General features: G+C 47.8%; 1 protein-coding gene across 9 annotated transcripts in view; it reads left to right on the forward strand.

The window, feature by feature from the left end:
- The window catches only part of OPCML (opioid binding protein/cell adhesion molecule like), a 696,918-nt gene that overhangs the window by 565,721 nt on the left and 110,282 nt on the right, over positions 1–20,915 (forward strand). The gene's annotated exons all lie outside the window — the stretch shown is intronic.

Raw genomic sequence — 20,915 nt, forward strand, 5'->3', positions numbered from 1 at the left:
CTCAAGTGAGTCTTGGAAGCACAGTGCTCCCACTGGACTTCTGGAAGAGGATCAGCCCCCTGGAGTTTCAGCTCATCTCCAGACTAAAGAGATCAGTTCCCCTGGAGAAAAGGGCTGCTTTGGGAGGCAGGATGGACTCCGTAACCTTATATAACACTGAGGTCCCTCCCTTCGCCCAATCCCACCCACTCCCGGCTTCACCCCCAAAGCTGGCAACCCTCCCTAACAAATACACTGTCTATGTAATGTACAAAGAGACCCTTTCACAATCCAGATGCCCGCAATCCTATAACACTCTTCCTTGGATACAAAATACTTGGACCTTCTATAGGTGAAATCCTGCATGAGAAAAGACAGAAGGGGTTTAAATAAAAAGCCATAGGTTCAATTTGCGCAAGAAAGAAGCAAAATCGAAATGGGGGGTTGGGAGTCAGAACAACAGAGCCAGAACAACGTCAGAACAAGACCATCTTCCCGATGTACATCCACAAGGGCTGCCTTGCGTTGCCTTCAGCTCGACAAATAAACTCATCATCTGTCTCCAGCCAAATTTGCAGAAGGCTGCATTGAGCTGAGTCTGCCTTAAAGTTGTTTACGAACAACACTTAGCAGATTTCGCTGCGGTTCTTTTTTGATAACCATCCCTTTTCCTGCCCCTGCTTCAGAGATTCCAGTGCAGAGACGAGGGCTGTAAAGAGAACAGGGTGGTGGGGAAACCAGCTCCCACCTAAACCCAGGCCTATGGTGCTATGTGCAACAGAAGCACAACATGCCAGTCGCCTGGCTGAGAAATTTTGACAAAAATCATTTTGTTGACCGAACTCTAGGTGTCAGAAGTACTTAATCTGTTAACTCGATACAATCAGCTCTGACGATGCGCCCAGATTGTGCTGTCATGCAAATTGATTTTATCAAAGGAGATAATCTCTGCTGTCAACAAGGCACACTTAGTTAAAACTCTTAATTTTTTAAAGTGGATCTTTCCTTTCTCTAGGACAGCCATTCTCAACAGGGGGCCGTAGCACATTTGAAGGGGGCCACAGACTGAAAAGGGGAACCCAAAGGGTTTCGGTTGGGGGTGGTAACTGAACTGATGAAATACCCATTTTGTCACGTAAGTTGTCATTAATTGACCTTTGTCAAGGGAAATTGAAAGAAATAATGAAATCTGTCTCCAGCAACCCTTTCCTGAGATCTCTCCTCTCCCTAAACCCCTCCTCCTCTTCCTCCTCCTCCTCCTTCCCCCCCTCCGGCTCTGCCCCCAGATATCCAAGAATTTCCTCACATAGAGTTGCCATGCCTAGCCTTGAGGGATCTTTCCACCACCTGGTTCCCTCCTGGTTGAAAACAGAATCCCAGCTCCTGTAAACAGCTTTTGTTTTGTTGGAGGAGGCAGGTCTTTAACAGAGCAGGAAAACCTGGATAGAACCTTACTGGAACACCTGAAAGGTGAATTCATAAGAGCACCAAAGGTGAGCTGGTGGCAGAGTGACAGGGCAGCCCCCAAAGCAGCAGCCGGGGAGGAGGACGAGGAGGAGCCGCCGTCCAGTACCGACTGATATACAAACCGGTACCGGTCTCTGGACCGGGGGTTGAGGACCGCTGCTCTACTCCATAGTGCATAGAATAGAGAAGAAGAAGAAGAAGAAGAGGAGGAGGAGGAGGAGGAGGAGGAGGAGGAGGAGTTGTTTTTTATACCCAGCTTTTCTCTAGCCAAAGAATGAACAGAACAGCAACAAAGAACAGAAAGGGTGCCTTGAAAAGAAAAGAAAAAGAAACAAACCCTTAAGGCGATGAAACCCATTTGAATTCCCCCCGTGCAACATGCTTCATGGACTCAACCGGCTTGAGGTTGATGTTCCCTAACAAGACAGATGGTACAGCCACGGCCATCATTTGTATTTGAGAAGTAATTAAACATTTGCAAAATGACAGTTTTCAAATGGAATGTCTGGCTGGAGCCTCTTCCAAAAATAATGATGCTGTTATTTTAGCTCCTCTGCCAGAGACAAACGCTGGCTTTAAAAATAAAAGGGGGGGGGAGAGTAGGGGGGGACTGTTATTCTGTGAGTGCTTCTACCCAGTGCAATAGCCTCTAAGTGACAATTAATTTCTACGCTCTCCTCTGGATTTTCCCGCTGCTGTGTTCTCCCCTCACCCCCAGTACAAAGTCCTAGTAGAGGATAGGTCATAGAAGACCAACAGCACTTGTTACTTCTATCGGGGCCTGGCGCTTCCTGCTCTTTTCTAATTTCAGATGCATTAGTATTGACGGGGGCTTCAATAAACCTGGAGCGCCAAACCAACAGGCTGGGAGTCAACTGGCAGAGTATTCTTCGCGGCCCACTCCTTTGTGTCGTGTTTCTGGGGAAGCATAAGGACTTTGAGACAAGTTGGTCTCAGGACAAGCGGTTTGTTTCCTTTGCCGGTGCTGGGAGAAAGGATCTTTCTCTTCTCTGGCTTTCATACAACCGGGTTATGCCTTGGGCTGTGAAGCTTGCTCAACTCACACATCCAGCTGAACTCACAGTTCTGGGCCCGGCCTACCTGAGGGACCACCTAGCTAACCACGCCCTCTGAAGAGCACTCCACTGAGCCAATACAAACCGAGGCCTTAGATCAGGGGTAGTCAAACTGCGGCCCTCCAGATGTCCATGGACTACAATTCCCAGAAGCCCCTGCCAGCATTTGCTGGCAGGGGCTTCTGGGAATTGTAGTCCATGGACATCTGGAGGGCCGCAGTTTGACTACCCCTGCCTTAGATAAATAGGGCCTTAAGGTTCTGCTTAAGGTTCTGCAGGGCTCTGATCTCCCTGGACAGAGCACCCCACTAGGCTGGGGCCAGGCCCAAAAAGGTCCTGTCCCTAGTTGAAGCCAATTTTATTTCTCGACCTCAAAGCTCTTGGGGGGTGGGGGCATAGCGGGAGAGGCGGTCCCATAGATGTGATGATCCCAGACTTTTTAGGGCTTTGGAGGTAATAACTAAGACTTTGACCTGCACCTTGTCTTCATTCTGGAGCCAATGCAGCTGGCAGAGCACAAGTTCTATATGAGCTCTCCACTGTTTCCCAGTTAGGGCCCGTGCTGCTGCATTTTGGACCAGCTGAAGTTTCTGGAGCAACATGTAGGACAGCCCTGCATAGAGCAAGTTACAGTAATCTAACCTGGTGGCAACTATTACATGGATCACTGTGACTAGGTCAGAGAGTTAGACCTTAGGGATCCCCTGAAATTTCTCTTCATCTTCAGACTACAGAGATTAGTTCCCCTGGAGAGAGTGGATGCTTTGCAGGGCGGGCTGTGGGGCAGTGTAGCCCACTGAGATCTCCATCCTCCCCAGGCTCCATCCTCAAAGCTCTAGCAGTTTTCACAGCTGGATCAGGCAACCCTGCCACCTCCCACTTCCCCTGCCACTGGCTGGAGAGTTGGAGGGGACCTGGCAACCCTAAAGAAATGACTCTAAGGCAGGGGTAGTCAACCTGTGGTCCTCCAGATGTTCATGGGCCACAATTCCCATGAGCCCCTGCCAGCAAACGCTGGCAGGGGCTCATGGGAATTGTGATCCATGAACATCTGGAGGACCACAGGTTGACTACCCCTGCTCTAAGGTATTATGTATGGCTGAGGCTCCTCCCTGTCCTAAGCCCCATTCTTCCCCAAACCCAGGCATTTCCTGACCCAAAGCTGGCAACCCTCATCCCAGTCCTAGACCAGCATTCCACCCTACAGAGCCTCTCTGCCCTTCCTCCAAAGAACTTGCATTGACCTACATCCTGCCCTCTGGACCTCCTCCCCCCAAACAATTCCTCGCCACAGCTAAGCGGGCTTGGCACCAGAAACGGAAGCCCCTCGGGAACTGCACAAATCGCATGGCTCTTTCCGCTGTCAGTGCACGCCCCTGTCCTTCTCTGGGTCTCCCTGTCTCCCCTGGCCCCATGGCGAGGAAAGAGGAAGCGAAGAGCATGCCATCTGATCCATAGCCCATAAAATTCATCCCGTCCTCGGGCCTTAACTTCTGTGGCCATCAATCATCAGAGGCGAGGTTTGCACAATCGTCCCTCTTCAGATTCTGAATCCCAAACTCCTTGGCTGACCTATTGCAGCCTGCACAGGAGGGGAAAAGAAGGGGAAAAATCCCCCACATGTGGATGTTCGCAGATGCGGCAGAAGCCTCATTGGTCGCTTGTCAAGAGCACAAGGAGCATGCCTAATTTGTCCCTACATTTACATAGATGATGGTTTTTTGATGATGGAAGCCATTACCTTCCTGGGTAGATTGGTCGGGCACCGCTGGCTGGGCGAGCTCCACAATGTGCCTTTTCAAAAGCAGGTGGGAAATAATGCGCTAGGAAGGTAGATCTCAAAAAAACAAAAAACAAAAAACAAACAGCCCTCGCCAAGGAAGAAAGCCACGGATTTCTCTGCCGCCCGCTTCATCCTGGCTTCTTTCAGGCCGCCGCCGCCCTAATCTCCCGCGCATCCCTGCGCCGCCTTGCAGGATCAGGGGCAGAAGCGCCAGAACGGCAGGGGGGAGAGGAGGCCCGGCAGCGGTCGAGGCAAGGGCACGCATCGGGGGGTCGCCGTGCTCAGTGAAGACCCCCTATTCCGTCAATGTAGCCCCGCCGCCTCGCAGCTCCGTCTGGATCGGGCGCAAAACAAATGGGTGGCGCGCGCGGGCGAGACGGGTCAGCCTCCGCTACCGCGCGCCGGTCTCCGGGGAGCATCCAGGACTGAAGGGTTACGGGTCCCACAGAAGGCTGGGGCGGCAGCCGAGGAAGAGAGCCCTCTGCCAGGGCGGGCGCAGCGCAGCGCAGGCGAGAGACTTCCGCAGCAAGCGCCAGTTTCTCGACGCAACCGGCGCCTGGGCGCAACTGGGCCGCCAAGCGGAGAGGCCTCCCGAGCTGGTCCGGGACAGCTCCAGCTATTACAATTGAACTCCGGATTTTTCAAAGCAGTTCCTGGGAGGGGGGGAGGGACCGGCTGCTTTGGAGTGTGGACTCCAGATCATTTTGCTCCCCCCTTTCCAAACTCGGCCCTCCCAAAGCTCCACCCCTAAATCTCCAGGTATTTAGAGCTAGCAGCCACCTCTAATTTGGAGGACCAGGTTCGATTCCCCATTCCTCCTCTACCTGCAGCCAGCTGGGGGACCTTAGGCTGGAAACAGTTCTCCCAGAGCTCTCTCAGCCTCCGCTCCCTCACAGTGTGTCTGTTGTGGGGAAAGGAAGGGTAAGCGATCGCAAGCCGCTTTGAGTCTCCTTCAGATGGTGGGATGTGGGATACAAGACAACCAAGCTCTTCTTCTCACTCCTTATCGGCACCCAGGACCGAGCCAAGACCCTTGGCAGAAACCAATTTCCAAGTCAGCTTTAGAAATCCAACTTCATAACTTGGCGCTCTGAATTATCCTGTGTCCAATCAGGACAACCCTTGATTCATTTTAAAACCCCACCGAGTGTGCCGGGCCAGTCCCTTGCCAGGTTTGCTGGTGTGAAAAGTATTAATTAGAATGTCAAGTGAATTGGGTTTAAAGCTGCAGAAGAAAGAGATAAATCAGAGCTTTATTGTTATTGAACTTGGTGGCATCACTTTCACATTCGATTTCTCCACGTGGCTTTCGGAACAAACAAGAAATTGCCGTGTAAATGCATTCCTCTTTTCTTTTTCTTTTTTGGCTCCGCAAGCATCCTGTATTAGTTTATCCTTGATTAATATTGCACCGAGTTGATGGAATTCTCAGAGGGCTGCTTGGCTCTCAAATGAGATTGTTAACCAAGGGAATGTGTTGCTACTTACTTCCTGTGCGGTTCTTTCTTTCTTTTTTTATTTCCCTCTCTCTTTTCTTCCCCCACTCGGATTCCATTTAGGTTTTAATGGCAGCACCTTAAATGGAAACAAGTCTATTAATAAAATGAAAGAGAAGCCGAAATAGCAATCATATCCCTCCGCTCTTATAGGAGGTTTTTCATCCACAGATTAAAAAGCGGCTCAAGAGGGAGATTCGTGGGCAACGTATTTTATTTTAGGAAGGGGGGGAGAGTGGAGAAGAAAAGTCGGAGGAGAGGAAGAGGAGGACTTTCTTGAAAGTCCAGATGACAACCCATCTCTAGGTAAGAGAAAATGGCCACTTTGGAAGATAGGCTCTCTTGCATTACACCCTACTGAAATATCACCCTACTGAAATTTCTCCAGGGGAACTGATCTCTGTTGCAGATTAGCCACTGTAGGGATACCAACCTCCAGGGGGGACCTGGGGATCCCCTGGATTATAGTTCATCTCCAGGTGACAGAGATCTCCAGCTGCCTTGGAGGGTTAAACTCCACCAAGAGCCTTCCTCACTCCAAATTCTGCCCATTCCTGACTCCATCCCCAGAGTCTCCAGGTCTTTCCCAAACCGAGCTGGCAACCCTATGAATCCCACAAACACCCAGTTAGCCTGTCATGTGCATGCTTTGGGGGAAGAGGCACATGAGTAGGAGCATGCCTCTGGCACGAATCATGCTCAAAACAGCCCCACTTTATAGTAGACTTTGGGTTGAACAGTTCCTTCCTCGTATCAAGGGAATACAAAGTGGGGAGGATACAAGGAGGGGACTCGGTCTTCTAATGGCCCCATCGTAGCCTCCTGCCTGTGTCACTCCGCCAGGGATTGACTGCAATGCTTTTAGCCCCGGCTCCCTTGACGGTGTCATCTCTTAATGCCTTGTTGCCTGCAAAACAATGGTGGGGTGTGCAGCCCATTTCCTTAAATATTGTATGATTCGACATGTTATGAAGTGCATTTGTAAAAGCAGCTCTCCGGCACTGACGAGGCTATGGCAAGCTGTTATAAAGCGTATTATGCCTCAGAGGAGATGTTAACACAATGAAAAGGATAGCAGGTAATAGTACTATATTTCTCTCGCTAAGCGACACGCCTGTTCTGGCTGCTCCCCCCGTTACTTTGGAGTGTAGCAAAGCGCCTCTGATCACTCCTCCTCTTTCTATATTTAGCAAGGAAGAGAGGGCGCATGTTATAAATATTATCTCCCCTTCTGAGCATGTGGATCTTTTCTGTTGCTTCTGTATCCCTCTTTCAACGGTAGGAGAACTAGAAACTAGCCAAGCCCAGCAACTGGATTAAGGAATAATTCACTAGGCCAGGGGTAGTCAACCTGTGGTCCTCCAGATGTCCATGGACTACAATTCCCATGAGCCCCTGCCAGCGTTTGCTGGCAGGGGCTCGTGGGAATTGTAGTCCATGGACATCTGGAGGACCACAGGTTGATTACCCCTGATTTAGGCCGTGCAACCCCTCATCTAGGCTTAGAATCATAGAATCATAGAGTTGGAAGGGCCATCTAGTCCAACCCCCTGCTCAACGCAGGATCAGCCCAAAGCATCCTAAAGCATCCAATAAAAGTGTGTGTCCAACCTTTGCTTGAAGACTGCATTTGCTGGCAGGGGTTCATGGGAATTGTAGTCCATGAACATCTGGAGGACCGCATGTTGACTACCCCTGCATTAGGCAATTAGGGAATGAGAGCCATCTTGGAGTCCTGGTTAAAAGCGACAACCTGTAATCTGGAGAACCAGGTTTGATCCCCCACAGCTCCACGAGCAGCCTGCTGGGGGTGGGGGTCTTGGGCCGGTCACAGTTCTCTCAGAGCTCTTTCAGGGTTCTGTTATGGGGAGATGGAGGGAAAAGTGTTTGTAAACCGTTTTGAGACTCCTTCAGGTAGTGAAAAGCGGGGTACAAAAAAACCCACAGCTCTTCTTCTTCTAATGCCATTTCAACCACATTTTGATGTTGACTTCTCAGTGGTTTTTGAACCATTTTTTTGCCTGCGTGCACTTTTTCAGCATTCTGTGTGCCACAACAGATTAGCATTTTGGGCTATTTGAATAATGAAAGGAATGAATAAAGATACTTGCATAATTGCATGGAAAACAGGATGCCAATCTGAATATGTTCCCCAGAGACTGCTTCAGTCAACAAAAGCCAACAAGCTGATAGTCCCCAGCCCTAAAGTTTCCAGTCCTGGCCCTGGCTTGGTGGGATGAGCTCTCAGAAAATATCAGGGCTCTGATGGAATTCTTCCACCAAGCCTACATCTGTGGGTCTCCCCTCCTCCCCTCCCCTTCCACTAGGAGCTGTGCCCCACCTGGAGCCTGGCAATCCTATCTGGAGATGGTATGCATACTGGCTCTCTAAATTCTGCTGAGTCTCATGAACATGAAATGCTTTGAAAAGAGAGAGGGAGAGAGTCTTGCAAGGACACTTAGTTTTTAGAGTTGGACACAAAGGAGAAGAGTCAGCCGATCTCCAACTCTAATGAGGCCTTTTTGTGCATGCAGTTTACGGCATGAAAGCTGTCGCATTTCCATCCTAATCAGTGCTTAAGCCCCTTACAGTTTGTTAGAGGAGAGCTGGAGGCCTCCGGGACGGGTGGGTGATTTCCTTCAGGAACTTCCTCTTCGCCCCTCCCAAGCGACCACCCCCCTTCCCCGATCCATCTTTCTTCAAGCGCCTGTTAAGACCGGTAGAAAGGTATAAAAAGGTAAAGGTATCCCCTGTGCAAGCACCGAGTCATGTCTGACCCTTGGGGTGACGCCCTCCAGCGTTTTCATGGCAGACTCAATACGGGGTGGTTTGCCAGTGCCTTCCCCAGTCATTACTGTTTACCCCCCAGCAAGCTGGGTACTCATTTTACCGACCTCGGAGGATGGAAGGCTGAGTCAACCTTGAGCCGGCTGCTGGGATTGAACTCCCAGCCTCATGGGCAAAGCTTTCAGATGGCTGCCTTACCACTCTGCGCCACAAGAGGCTCAGAAGGGTATAGAATCATAGAATCACAGAGTTGGAAGGGGCCATACAGGCCACCTAGTCCAACCCCCTGCTCAACGCAGGATCAGCCCAAAGCATCCTAAAGCATCCAAGAAAAGTGTGTATCCAACCTTTGCTTGAAGACTGCCACTGAGCGTTCAGCTGCCCCAGCATGGCACATCCCCTCTCTTCTTATTGCTTCATAAGCCTATACGGCCACTTGTATCCCAGCCTCTAAATGTCATGAAGATTATTTTCATTCCATTTACACCTCAAAAAGGGGGGGAGGCAGGGGGAGCCGCATCCTCAGTTATTGACACGGAGGCCGGGCTGCTGCATTTCATCTCTTCCCTCCAGAACCAAAAAGAAAAAAAAGAAGAAGAAAAAGATAGGCTTGTCAACGTCTTGAAGAGTTAATTCAGTGTTCTGAACGACCGGATGCTTTCATTAATAAAAACCTGTGACTCAGCAAAAAAAGGAAAGGGAGCAGGGGAGAGAGAGAGAGAGAGAGAGAGAGAGAGAGAGAGAGAGAGAGAGAGGAAAACAGGGAAGGGGATTGCTGCGGGACCAGGTATTGGGGGAACCATCTGCTTGGCAAAGAGCCTGTCCGTCATTCCCCTCACCACACAGACAGACACACAAGGGCCTGTTCCATGTGCAATGTGGTAAAGGCCTATGTCCATGTGATGCAGTGATAATAAATTCAGGATTATATTTACCCCTCCAATCAGCGCCCCTCCTTTTAGAAGGCGCAAAACATGTCTCTTTCTAATCCACTTTTCTCAAATCTCTCCAAATCTAGCCCTTCTTGATGTCGTTTATAGACAGACATCGGCATCTGGCATGGTGTTTGTCCAGGGGGTGGGGAGGTGGGGAGAACTCCACAGTCTGAGGCTTGAATAAAACCAATCAAGGCTTCTCGAAAATCCAATCAAATCCTTTAGAGAAAAAAAATATTCTAACAATATCAGAAGTTTTTGTTGCTGCCGCCCCCGCCGTAACATAAAGCAGGCCAGCACATTTTATACTGGGCTTGTCTTCTTAACTGGTGTTCAAAAGAATGTTGTTGTTGTTTTAATCAAGATTTCCCCACATTAACACAATGGCTGTTTAAAGAGTGATGTTACGGAGGGTGAAGAGTTGATACGCATGTTTTGTGAAATGTGCATTGAGCAGTTTAGGGGTTATAGCACTTTTAGGGTTTCTAAGCCAGTCCTGGCAACCGCTGAGTGGTTTACAGGGGGTCAGGATATGCAAATAGGGGTCCTTCTGATGCTGCAGTGTCCTCATGTGGGTGTTTCTCTCTAGGACTGCCTTTGCCAACTTTTTTTCCATTGAGAAACCCCTGAAATGTGTGTCAGGCTTCGAGAAACCCTAGAAGTGGTGCATTTGTGCAGAATGTGGTTGGGAATCACAGCTGTCCATATGCTCACCTGAGGCTCCTCCCCTTCCCACTCCCTCCAGGCCCATCATTGGACATTTCTTGGGGGGTGTCAACATGACCATATAAGGTCATATCATCTGAAAAAATGTTTAACACTTTTTAAACATATAAAAATAACTCCCACCCACTTGGGAAACCCTTCCAGGGCCATCAAGTGAGAAAGCCTGTTCTAAGAGGTGGGCCCCTGGCTTTTTTAAGCTTGCAGGAATCTTTTCATTTACTTGGTTTCCGTATACTAGAGTGGCAGGCACAGCCGCAAGTTGGCAGAGCCAGCCCACAAAATGATGACCACACAACAAACAGCCTTGTGCTGCCTAGGCAGCATTTTGTTTTTTAATTGTCAAAACCAATCACATTTCCAATAGGGGGTTGGACTAGATGACCCTGGAGGTCCCTTCCAACTTGATGATTCTAGAATTCTGTTCTATGAATCAGAAGCCTTGCTGAGCAAAATTGTTGTTGTTGTTGTCAGCCATTCAGTCATGTCCGACTCTTGGCGATCCCATGACACAGCTGAGCAAAATAGCCCTGGCCATGTCCTTAAAAACAAAAACAAACAACCCCCCCCAAAAAAAAACATTCATGGGCATCAGAAAAGGTATGGGTGGGCACCCTGTTAGAGACCCCTGTTCTAGGATTCCCCCCAAACTCTAATGTTTTTCCATAGCAGGAAATGTGGCAACCCCAACCATGAGGGTGAACAAATTGAAAGGGCAGAATTGTTCCCCTTCACAAAATATTCACCGTGTATAGAAAACGAACACACCTGGGCATGGACCAGGCCTTGAACTTTCTCTCTGATGTGCTAGTCTCCTCCGTGCAGATTTGTTTTACGTGCGTGGTTTTCAAAAACTGGATCTCCCATTTGCGGTTCAAAGTGGTGTGCTGCAGATCGCTGCCCCTAAGCCTTAACTCTGCTTTTTGATTCTGTTTGTGCTAATCTGGTATTACTCAATTGTACGGCAGGTGCTAATGCTTCCATGTCGGCGCAGTTGTACCTAGCCGGGAGGGCAAGAAACATCCAAAATGGAAGCAAAACAGAATTTTAAAAAGCAGAAAAATAAAAGGTGCTAAGCAGAACTGAGGAGAGAACTCGGAACACAGCTTGCATAGTCCAACAAACATGACACATTAAATGATGCAAAATTACATCATAGGCTCCAAGCCACAGAAAACTACATGTGATAGGATAGACCAGGATCCCTAGTAATATATCCAGTTTTGGTTCCAGCAGAAAGGGATTGGAGCAGGAAGCGACTCTGAACCCAAGGGCAGTCTGTGAGGACAGGCAGCTCCTGAACTTCCTGGTCTTCTCTCACAATGGCCTCTGGTTCATCCTGGTTGTCACCTGAAGACTCTGCTCCCAAGTCCACCAAAAGGAGTTTGTGAAAAGCAGTGCCCAGAATAATGAGGAAGTTACTCTGAGTCGTGCATAAAACCTTGAACAAATGCCATGATCACCGAGGGGAGGCCACCCAATAACTGTCTCCCCAGTTTTAGAGGTACTCATCTGCACAGAGATTGATCATAACTTTGTGGGTCCATAGGAAAGAAGCAGTGATCAATTTTGCCAAATTGGACGGAGGCTGGACACGGCCAGGAGACCAATCGGAATGGAATCCCCGTAGCAATATGAATATGCATTCTTCCAGCCTCTTCTTGTATTTCCCCTATTAATGAAGAAGGCTGTTTACTTTCTTGTTTTCTTTATAGCCTATGTAGCTGAATTCTCATCTACTCTGATGTCCCCCCAGACTCCTTTTCAACGCTGCCGAGTATTAGAAAGGCCCTTCCCCAAGTTGCAAATGTGCCATCGGTTCTGTTTATCAAAGCGCATGATGCTACATTATCCTTTCAAAGGTTCAGCTTGTTTATAGATTTCTGCCTGTTTCTCCAATTTGCAGACAGGAGCTGGAACATGAAAAGATTAATTCCAATCGCTCGGTTTCGGAAAGGCGCGGAAACTCCGGTGATGTGGGCGTAGCATGGCAGAGCTTTTTAATTTTTGCTCAATGGCAGTAAGGTGTCCCGAAGTTATTTTAGACTCAGGAGAGTCTTAAGGAGCACTTTTCCTGCCATAAAAATGCAAGAGGACCTCGTTCTGGGGCCGTAATGATCCCAAGGCACTTCATACCTATATCCAGCATTGTAAAGTACTTGGAGATGAAAGGTGATATAAATATTAGAGCCGTGCAAATGATTTAGCCTGAATAATTTACCAGGCTAATTTAGCCTTTTCTTCTGCTTACGGAGTAAGTGCCAGGAGATTTCAATTTCCTTGATTTTATTTGATGGATTTTTATTGTTCCCAGCCCTCCGAACCTTTTATTTCATTTTGCCATTTAGTTTTCTTTATATGGGCCGTGTATTGTAATAAGGGCATCCAAGAGACAGGATTCTAGAACCTCTGGATTGCAGAGGGGGAGTTAAAAAAAACATTTTGTTCCTGAGTTTTTTTCTTCTCTGTGTGTGTGTGTGTGTCTTCCCTGTCTACTTTCCCTGGATTGAGTTTATTCAGAATATGTTTCTTCATTGGATGTGGTAGACAGAATGGACGTTCACATGATTTCATGAATGGCTGCTCTGGAGGGTGGGCTTCATATTATGATTCTCCATATGGGACCTGAGGATCCCCTGGAATTATAACTCATCTCTAGGTGACAGAGATCCGTTCCCCTGGAGAAAATGGCTGCTTTGGAGGGGGGACTCCATAGTATTATACTCCACTGAGGTCCCTCCCAGCCCCAAATCCTGCCCACTCCTGGCTCCAACCCCAAAATCTTCAGGTATTCCCCAACCCAAGAGATGGCAAACCTACCCCTGGAATTACAGCTTATCTAGAGGCAAGAGAGATCAGTTCCCCTGGAGAAAAGAGTTGCTTTGGAGAATGGACTTCATAGCTTTATACTCTATTGAGGCCCCGCCCCTTCCCAAGTCCCGCCCACTCCCAGCTCCACCCTCAAAGTCTCCCGCTTTCTTCCAACCCAAAGTTCTCAACCCTGCTAGGAAAGTGTCTATAGACTTGCTCTTGAAGCGTGCTGCTTCTGCATGGCTGAATCAAGAGAGATCCCAATGGGTGATTATCTCTTGACATACTGTCATCCCTTTAAATCTCTCCTCGATTATGGTTCCTATCTTGCCATCTTTCTATCAGGCATGTTCTCTATCCAGCAGCGGTCCCATAGTTTCATTATGGTGCAATCCTCCCTCTCAGATTCCCAAGCTGTTTAGATCTTAGCCTAGATGGCCCTTGTTAGAATGCTGTTGTTTTGAGGTTATTGTCAGGTTGGATTTAGCCTTCAACAACAGTTTAAAGGCATGGAAAGAAGAATGGAGAAGGGAGGAAGAGATGGGAACGGGTTACAGGGGCAGGGAATGAGCAAGAGCCGAAGAGAACGATTTGTGCTTCTTTCTCCGAATGGCAATCTTTTACATTTTTACTTACATGCTGTCTTGAATATGTTTCTCTGTGCTGGGGGGTAGGGAGGGGGAGAGTGTCCATTAACTCTGCAAAACGGAGATAATGTTTGAGCAACATTCTGTTCTCTTTCCCATAATTCACAGATTGAATGGCCTCTTAGTAAGTTTGAAGTATAGAAGAGGGGATTACAAAAGAGACCTGATAGAAAAAAAGGGAAATTAAAGAGCTGTCTGTATGAATTTAGCATCTGATTCTATTTGCTGGGAATGCACGCTCTCTCTCTCTCTCTCTCCCCCCCCCTCCACTTTTATTATTAGTATTAAGGATCCTTGCATGAGTAGCTGAAAATTCGGTTTTTCACGTATTCCATCTGTCCCTTACTGTCTCATTGACTACCTTGATAGATCCCAGTTGGTTGCTGTGGAAATGATAATGATATTGTAAATAAAAAGAAGATTATATAATTTCCCAGGTGGGAAGGAAGGAGCGAGGATAGAAGATTTTAAAAAGAAGACCATCCATCTCTGAGCGCCTGTGACAGCAAACAGGTACAACGGATGAGGAACAACCAATTTACAGTAAAAATTGTGCCAAAAAGGGGGGGGAGGAACATTGCTAATGGTGTCTATAAGGGAAAAACAGGAATAAAACCCAACCGCCTTTTTAAAAAGTCTTGCTTTATAATATTTATGGTGCAGAACCTCAAAAAGGAAGGCGTTAGCAGGGAGAAAGAGATGAGTCACATGATCAACACTCACAGGAACCATACATGAAGCTGGCTGATGCTGGATCAGACCAGGGGTCTATCAGGGTCAGTTTTGTCTACACAGACTAGCTATGGCTCTCCAGGGTCTCAGGCATTTACGCCACCCACTGTCCGATCCTCTTAAATGGAGAGGGTGGGGTTTGAACCGGGGACCTTTTGCGTGCGCACCAGACAGTCTGCCATGGAGCCACGCCCCTGCCCTGAGAGGGAGCTGGTGGGGGGAAGTGCTATTGTATGCATTCTAGGATTGGTCTTGGATGGTCATTAGTTATTCATTTCTGTTGCTACCGAAGCCCACGCTCTGTCCAAAACCCCAGCCCAGAATGCAGTTGCCTGTCACAGGAAATGGACCAATGGCCTGGCTAGGCATAAAGCTGCCCCATCAGCTGGACCCAGGTAAATTTTCCACTCAGACAATGACGACAACAACAACAATAAAATTTGCCGTCCGCCCTTCCAGATGTTCAGGCCCGGTCACATCAATAAAATGAACATACCATTTAAAAACTTTAAAACAATCAACGTACAAAGGAACAGAACATTCCTGCCTTCTCCCTTTTGAGGAAAGGGAAGGTGAATGTAAGCCTCTTCTTCTTCTTCTTCTTCTTCTTCTTCTTCTTCTTCTTCTTCTTCTTCTTCTTCTTCTTCTTCTTCTTCTTCTTCTTCTTCTTGGATCTTCCCAAAACACACTGCTCTTGGGAGAAGGGCAATCTCAGAAACATCAGAAGAGGAAAATGGGGAGGTCTGTACCAAGAATCCCCGACCTGGATAGTCCAAGCTAGTCTGATCTCACCAGATCTCCGAAGCTGTTTTGGTTAGTATTTGGTAATGGGTATATCAGGGTCATGACATGGACATGACATGGACACAGGCAATGGCATAACCACCTCTGAACATCTCTTGCCTTGAAAACCCCACCGGATTTTATGACCAAGGAGGAAGGAGGAACTGGTGGAAATAAATGCCTTCCTTCAGTTAGCAGAAGATAGTCTGACCACCTGTGTTCATTAGGTCTACACTGTGCCACGTTGGATACTGGAGCATTAAGAACAACAGCGAAACCCAAACCTCCCGTTTCCTCCCAAATTAATGCATCTAGGAGGGTTTGGCGGTCTCTTTGACATATTAGATTCCATGTGCAGGGAGTGTTGTTTAACAAGGTGTGCGCGCCTGTGTGTGTATGCGTGCGCATGCATGCAAGCGTTTGATTTCCCCAGCTGCAGACTGAATGGCTTCAGTGCAACAGGTGCAATATGCACATCTGCTGGATGTATAGCTCAGGCTTTTGCTGAAGGCTTGCATGTTATATTTGAGGGATTTGCATAATAAATACAAAGAAGCCGCCAGGGATTCTCATCACACTCCTGATGGAAGGGGAACAAAGAGCAGCCACTTAGGTATGAACAAACAGGAGGTTAACCTGTCGGAGGCGAGAGAACGGAAGTTGCTCTCAAAGAAGCCAGGAAACAAGAATAAGCTATTCGGTACAATTGAGAAAAGTAATAATAATAATAATGCAAATATGCAATGTGCGCTTCTCAAAATAATGGCAAGGTGATAGTTAATGGAATACAATTAAAAGAAGGCTTGCCATACAAAGAGAACACTGAAAATGGGTCCAGGAATTACAGAGCTCAAGACAGCTGGTTGGTTGACTTGTTTTAGGAAAACTTCACCAAGAGGCCATTTAAATACTAAACAACGGGCCGATAGCGAAAGTCCCGGTGGGACAATGACCTAGCAGGTAGAAGCGATGTGAGCGTTTGCTGGCAGGGGCTCATGGAAATTGTTAACATGTGGAGGACCACAGGTTGACTACCCCTGCTCTAAGTGACAAGCTTTCACATACTCAAAGAGAACCATCCTGTTCCTTCTCAGCCTCCTCTTCGCCAGGCTGAACATTCCCAAGTCCCTCAGCCTTGCCTCTTAGGGCTTGGTCCCCAGGCCCCAGATCATCCTCGTCACTCTTCTTTGAACCCTCTCTATTTTGCTCATGTCCTTTTTGAAGTGAGGCCTCCATCTCCCACCCAGTATGCATGTTTCTCATTTTTGTCAGATCTTGGAAGCTAAGCAGGGTCCGTTCCAACAGGTACTTGGATTGTTGACTATCAGAAGTCCATGGGCACAATGTAGAGGCAGACAAGGTCAAACCACCCCTGAAGATCTCTTGCCTTGAAATCCTTCAAAGGTTGCCACCGTAGACTGCAACTTGTCAGCCCTTCCTCCCTACACAGTTCTTAAAAGTTCTTTCAGGCACTTTATAATCTGCAAACGTTGAGTCCTTAACGATGCAATTCAAATTATCTTTCAGCAGATATCTTCTTAAGAGCCTCTTGTGGCGCAGAGTGGTAAGGCAGCCGTCTGAAAGCTCTGCCGATGAGGCTGGGTGTTCAAACCCAGCAGCCAGCTCAAGGTTGACTCAGCCTTCCATCCTTCCGAGGTCGGTAAAATGAGTACCCAGCTTGCTGGGCGGTTAAACGGTAATGACTGGGGAAGGCACTGGCAAACCACCCCGTATTGAGTCTGCCATGAAAACGCTGGAGGGCGTCACCCCAAGGGTCAGACATGACCCGGTGCTTGCACAGGGGATACCTTTACCTTTTTTAGTTATCTTCTTGCATTTTCTATCACATGTATGTGCATTCCTAAAATGCATGATCGGCCCATTATGCCCACACACACATTTTCCCCCTTCTGTTTCTTGGCATCTGATCTACCCGTGTGAGTTTATCGCAGTCACATTTTGCAGGGCCTCTTCCCGCAGTCCTCCCTGAGAAAAGGCAGATCAACCCGAGCAATGTGAGGGTTTCTCCCCCACACACATAAATGAAGGGATGGGAAGGGTTGGATTGACAGGGAAGCGAAGCCTTTCTGACATGGAGTTTGGCAGAGAGGAAGTAGTAAAAGTTGGCGCTTTGAAGACTTTCCGCTAACTACATCCCCCTCTCCCCCCCTCCCCCCAGTTGCCGGCACACGGGCGCACGGTCCGTTCTTCGAGTTGCCGGGATTTCTTCTCCCTTACGAGCGAAGACAATCTCTCTTTGGTATAACAGACTGTACTTCTATATTAATGTGTCAAGTTGCTGTGAAATTTACTGCCTCGCCGGGCCCATTAGACTGCTGAGATTCAGCTCAGTTTTCAGTGCCTCTCAGTGTATCGGAACTCCATCACCATCCTGGAACAGCTTGTGCCTGCTTGTGATGCTCAGCTAAAGCGAGATTTGCGATAGGAGAAGGGCAGAATCCCTGAACAAATTCGCAGCCAGGGAGAGGCTGCCCGCTAAATCCCAGATGGGGACACCTGCCAAGAATCTTCCACAATGGTCACCTCACTGAATCCATGGGTTTTATTTAACCCAATAGCTATCACTGGAGAAATTTTGGAACCATCCTTGATAGCCCAATTGACCCATTGCAGAAAATGACTTGTCATGGAACTATGTCGCCTTGGGGCCAAACTAGACTTGATGCAGGGCATCCATTATAGAGCCATGCTGTGAGGCTCAATGCCCTGGGGAACTCAATGCCCTGGCTCCAACCCAAGAGGAAAGCTCAGAAGCAAGACATTGTGCTAGAAATCACCAGGAGCTTACCATAGAGTTTCCAGAGATTCCTAGAGTGACATGTTGTCACTTGCCGTTTTTTTCCCCTGGAAGTGTTGCCGTGGTGCACACAACACCAGGGCCGTGCCCCATTTCCGGCTCCTAATGCCATTGGCAGAGCAGAATGGTTTACAGCTGCAATGGACTGAGTCACCCCTAGATGGGGTGGGGTAACGAGAGGCAGAAGGGGTGGAGGCCTATGCAGTAACAGAGGGAAACAGAGGATGGGGTGAGAAGGATATGAAAGCCAGATGGAGTTCCAGGAATGGAGAGGAGCTGTGTAAGGCCTTATTCAAAGAGAGGAAAGGAAAGTACCAAAGAAATGAATGAGGTAAGGTGATGTAGGCTAGACCCCTAAAATTCCTTGAGCCCTCGGGGAGGGCGGTATATAAATATAATAATAAATAAATAAGTTTATTTATCAGAGTAGTTCAGCAGTGGAATAGGCTGCCCAAGGAGGTGGTGAGCTCCCCCTCACTGGCAGTCTTCAAGCAAAGGTTGGATACTCACTTTTCTTGGATGCTTTGGGCTGATCCTGCGTTGAGCAGGGGGTTGGACTAGATGGCCTGTATGGCCCCTTCCAACTCTATGATTCTATGATTCTAAGTTGATCTGAAGGGAAGGCTGAATCTTTGGCTGTGGGTCTGTCATCGTCTGTAAAAGGAAATGAGTTTTGCTTGCACTTTGCATTTCTGTTCTGTAAGCATCTGCACTCTACATAGGCAGCATAGTTGCATAAGTTTTCCCCCCCCTTTTTTGAGGCTATAATTTTGTTTTCGATGCAGTAATCCAATTTAAGGTCGCTAGATTGTGCTGCTAGTGTCCATGTGGGTTTATTATCTCCGATTATTTTTGGCAGCACAAACTCTTTTTTGTTTTTTGTTTTTTTGTGTTTGGTCTTTGGAGCGAGGATCATTTTACTCATCCTTTTTGGCTGAGACTCTGAAAAAAAAATAGATCACTTGATAAATAGCTTTAAACTCTGGTTCTCCCTTGGAGAAAACCCAAGTTGGCAGATGTTCGTCTATTGCAGGATACATGGACCTGTAGTTTTCTAGTCCCCTTCCGGTTAGACTATGTTCAAGAAGCCCAAATTCTTTCCACCTGTCTCACTGAATTTTAATGGGCTAAAATATGCCCATGTTATGTTTGTTTTACACCTGTTTTACCCTGTCTGGTTTTGGGATTAGCACTTTTTCCCATTGACTGTGATGTCTCCCGATGTCTATATTGTATCAGCAACATTTACACATGACAAGTAATTATTTAGAGAGTGGAAAATCCCAAGCTGATTGTGAAGTGCTTTCCTTTAAATCAAACATTTCCAAATTCTAGCCGGGAGCTCTTATCTCCTAATTTACAGCCATTGAGAAGAAATAGAAACGCTCATCAATAGAACAAAAGGATGATCAGCCACAGCTTGTTAGAAAAGGCTACTTTTTATCTTTAGGCTTGCTGGCTGTTCAAAGATTTCAGAGAAAGACTGGAGCCCTTATCAAAGGCACCTGAGAAACCTCAGCAATTGTGGGATAAGAGGCAGGGGAAACTGTGTGGCAGCAAAGACTGCAGATGAAGACAAATTGTTTAAAGCAGAGGAAATCCAAAACTTCCAGATGCTTCCCTTTAAAACCAAGCATGTGCAAATGGTCGAATTTCTTTTTTTTTCCCTTCTGCAAGCATTTCCCAAAATGACTGTAAAACCTTACCTTGCTGATCACAAGATTATCTTTAGGATAAGATTTGCTTTAGGACAAGATTTGCTTTAGGATGCTTAGGGCTGATCCTGCGTTGAGCAGGGGGTTGGACTAGATGGCCTGTATGGCCCCTTCCAACTCTATGATTCTATGATTCTATCTCTCCTGGCAATTAACACCTATTGAGAAATGCCAATACAGTAGTGCAGATCTACCAAGGTGCCTAAAAGATGCCTTGCCAAGCAGCTGCGGGTTAAACCCCAAACCCCAGACAACCAGCGTCAGTATAAAGGGCTGATTGTTTGTAAGTTGAGGATGTTTGCGAGCCTGAGTTTTGCTCCTTGGCTGAAACCCCGACCGCACCATTTGCCTCTGATTTGAAGAGAATCCACTTGCACCGTTAAGGCTTGAGCCAAACCAGCAACCGTGCAAAATTCGTTTACATCCTGAGTTGACTGGCTTTGTGCAGGCCTGCGTCTGCTCCCGTGCCAGGTCTGGCGAGAGATAATGGCAGAACAGTGATGATAATGCAGCCGAATGAGAGCTCTGGGAGGGAGGGGGGAGGACAGGGACGTGCGGCCCTATTTTGTATCCTCTGTCCCATTGGGTGCCGTCGCCAATTCCGGCGAAGGGAACAGTTCTCTCCGTTCAAGAGCCGCCTGTGCAGCTTGCAAGGCGCACGGCTGGTGCAATTTTATTTCGAACATTTCTGGACTGTTGTAAACCTAGCGAACTGTTTAATACGTTACATTCAACAAGCCCAGCTTATTCAGCACGGCGCCTTTGAAACTGTCATGCCTTAAAATGAATACAAGTTATGGATTGGAAGAACAAGAGGAAGAAGGGTTTTGTTAAAATACTTTGTAAAAGCGGAATCGGTTGCCACTGAGACTTAGGGGAGAGCAGTGGGTTAGGGAAGGTGGGGCAACCAGAGCATGTGCCCTGGGGGCCAATTGATGGGTGGCTGTAGCGCTCCGCCCGAAGGCAAAAGCTAGAGATAGAGGAGAGGAGCAGGGAGCACACCTAGATAGGGAGAGAAGGGGGAGGACTAGGAAGCATGCCCAGATAGAGAAAGGAGGAGGAGGAGCAGGGAGCATGCCCAGATAGGGAGAGAAGGGGGAAGAGCAGGTGTATGCCCACATAGACAGAGAAGGGAGAGGAGCAGGGAGCACTCCTACATAGGG

The sequence above is a fragment of the Paroedura picta genome, chromosome 12 (genome assembly GCF_049243985.1).
Source record: "Paroedura picta isolate Pp20150507F chromosome 12, Ppicta_v3.0, whole genome shotgun sequence".
Lineage (NCBI taxonomy): Eukaryota > Metazoa > Chordata > Lepidosauria > Squamata > Gekkonidae > Paroedura > Paroedura picta.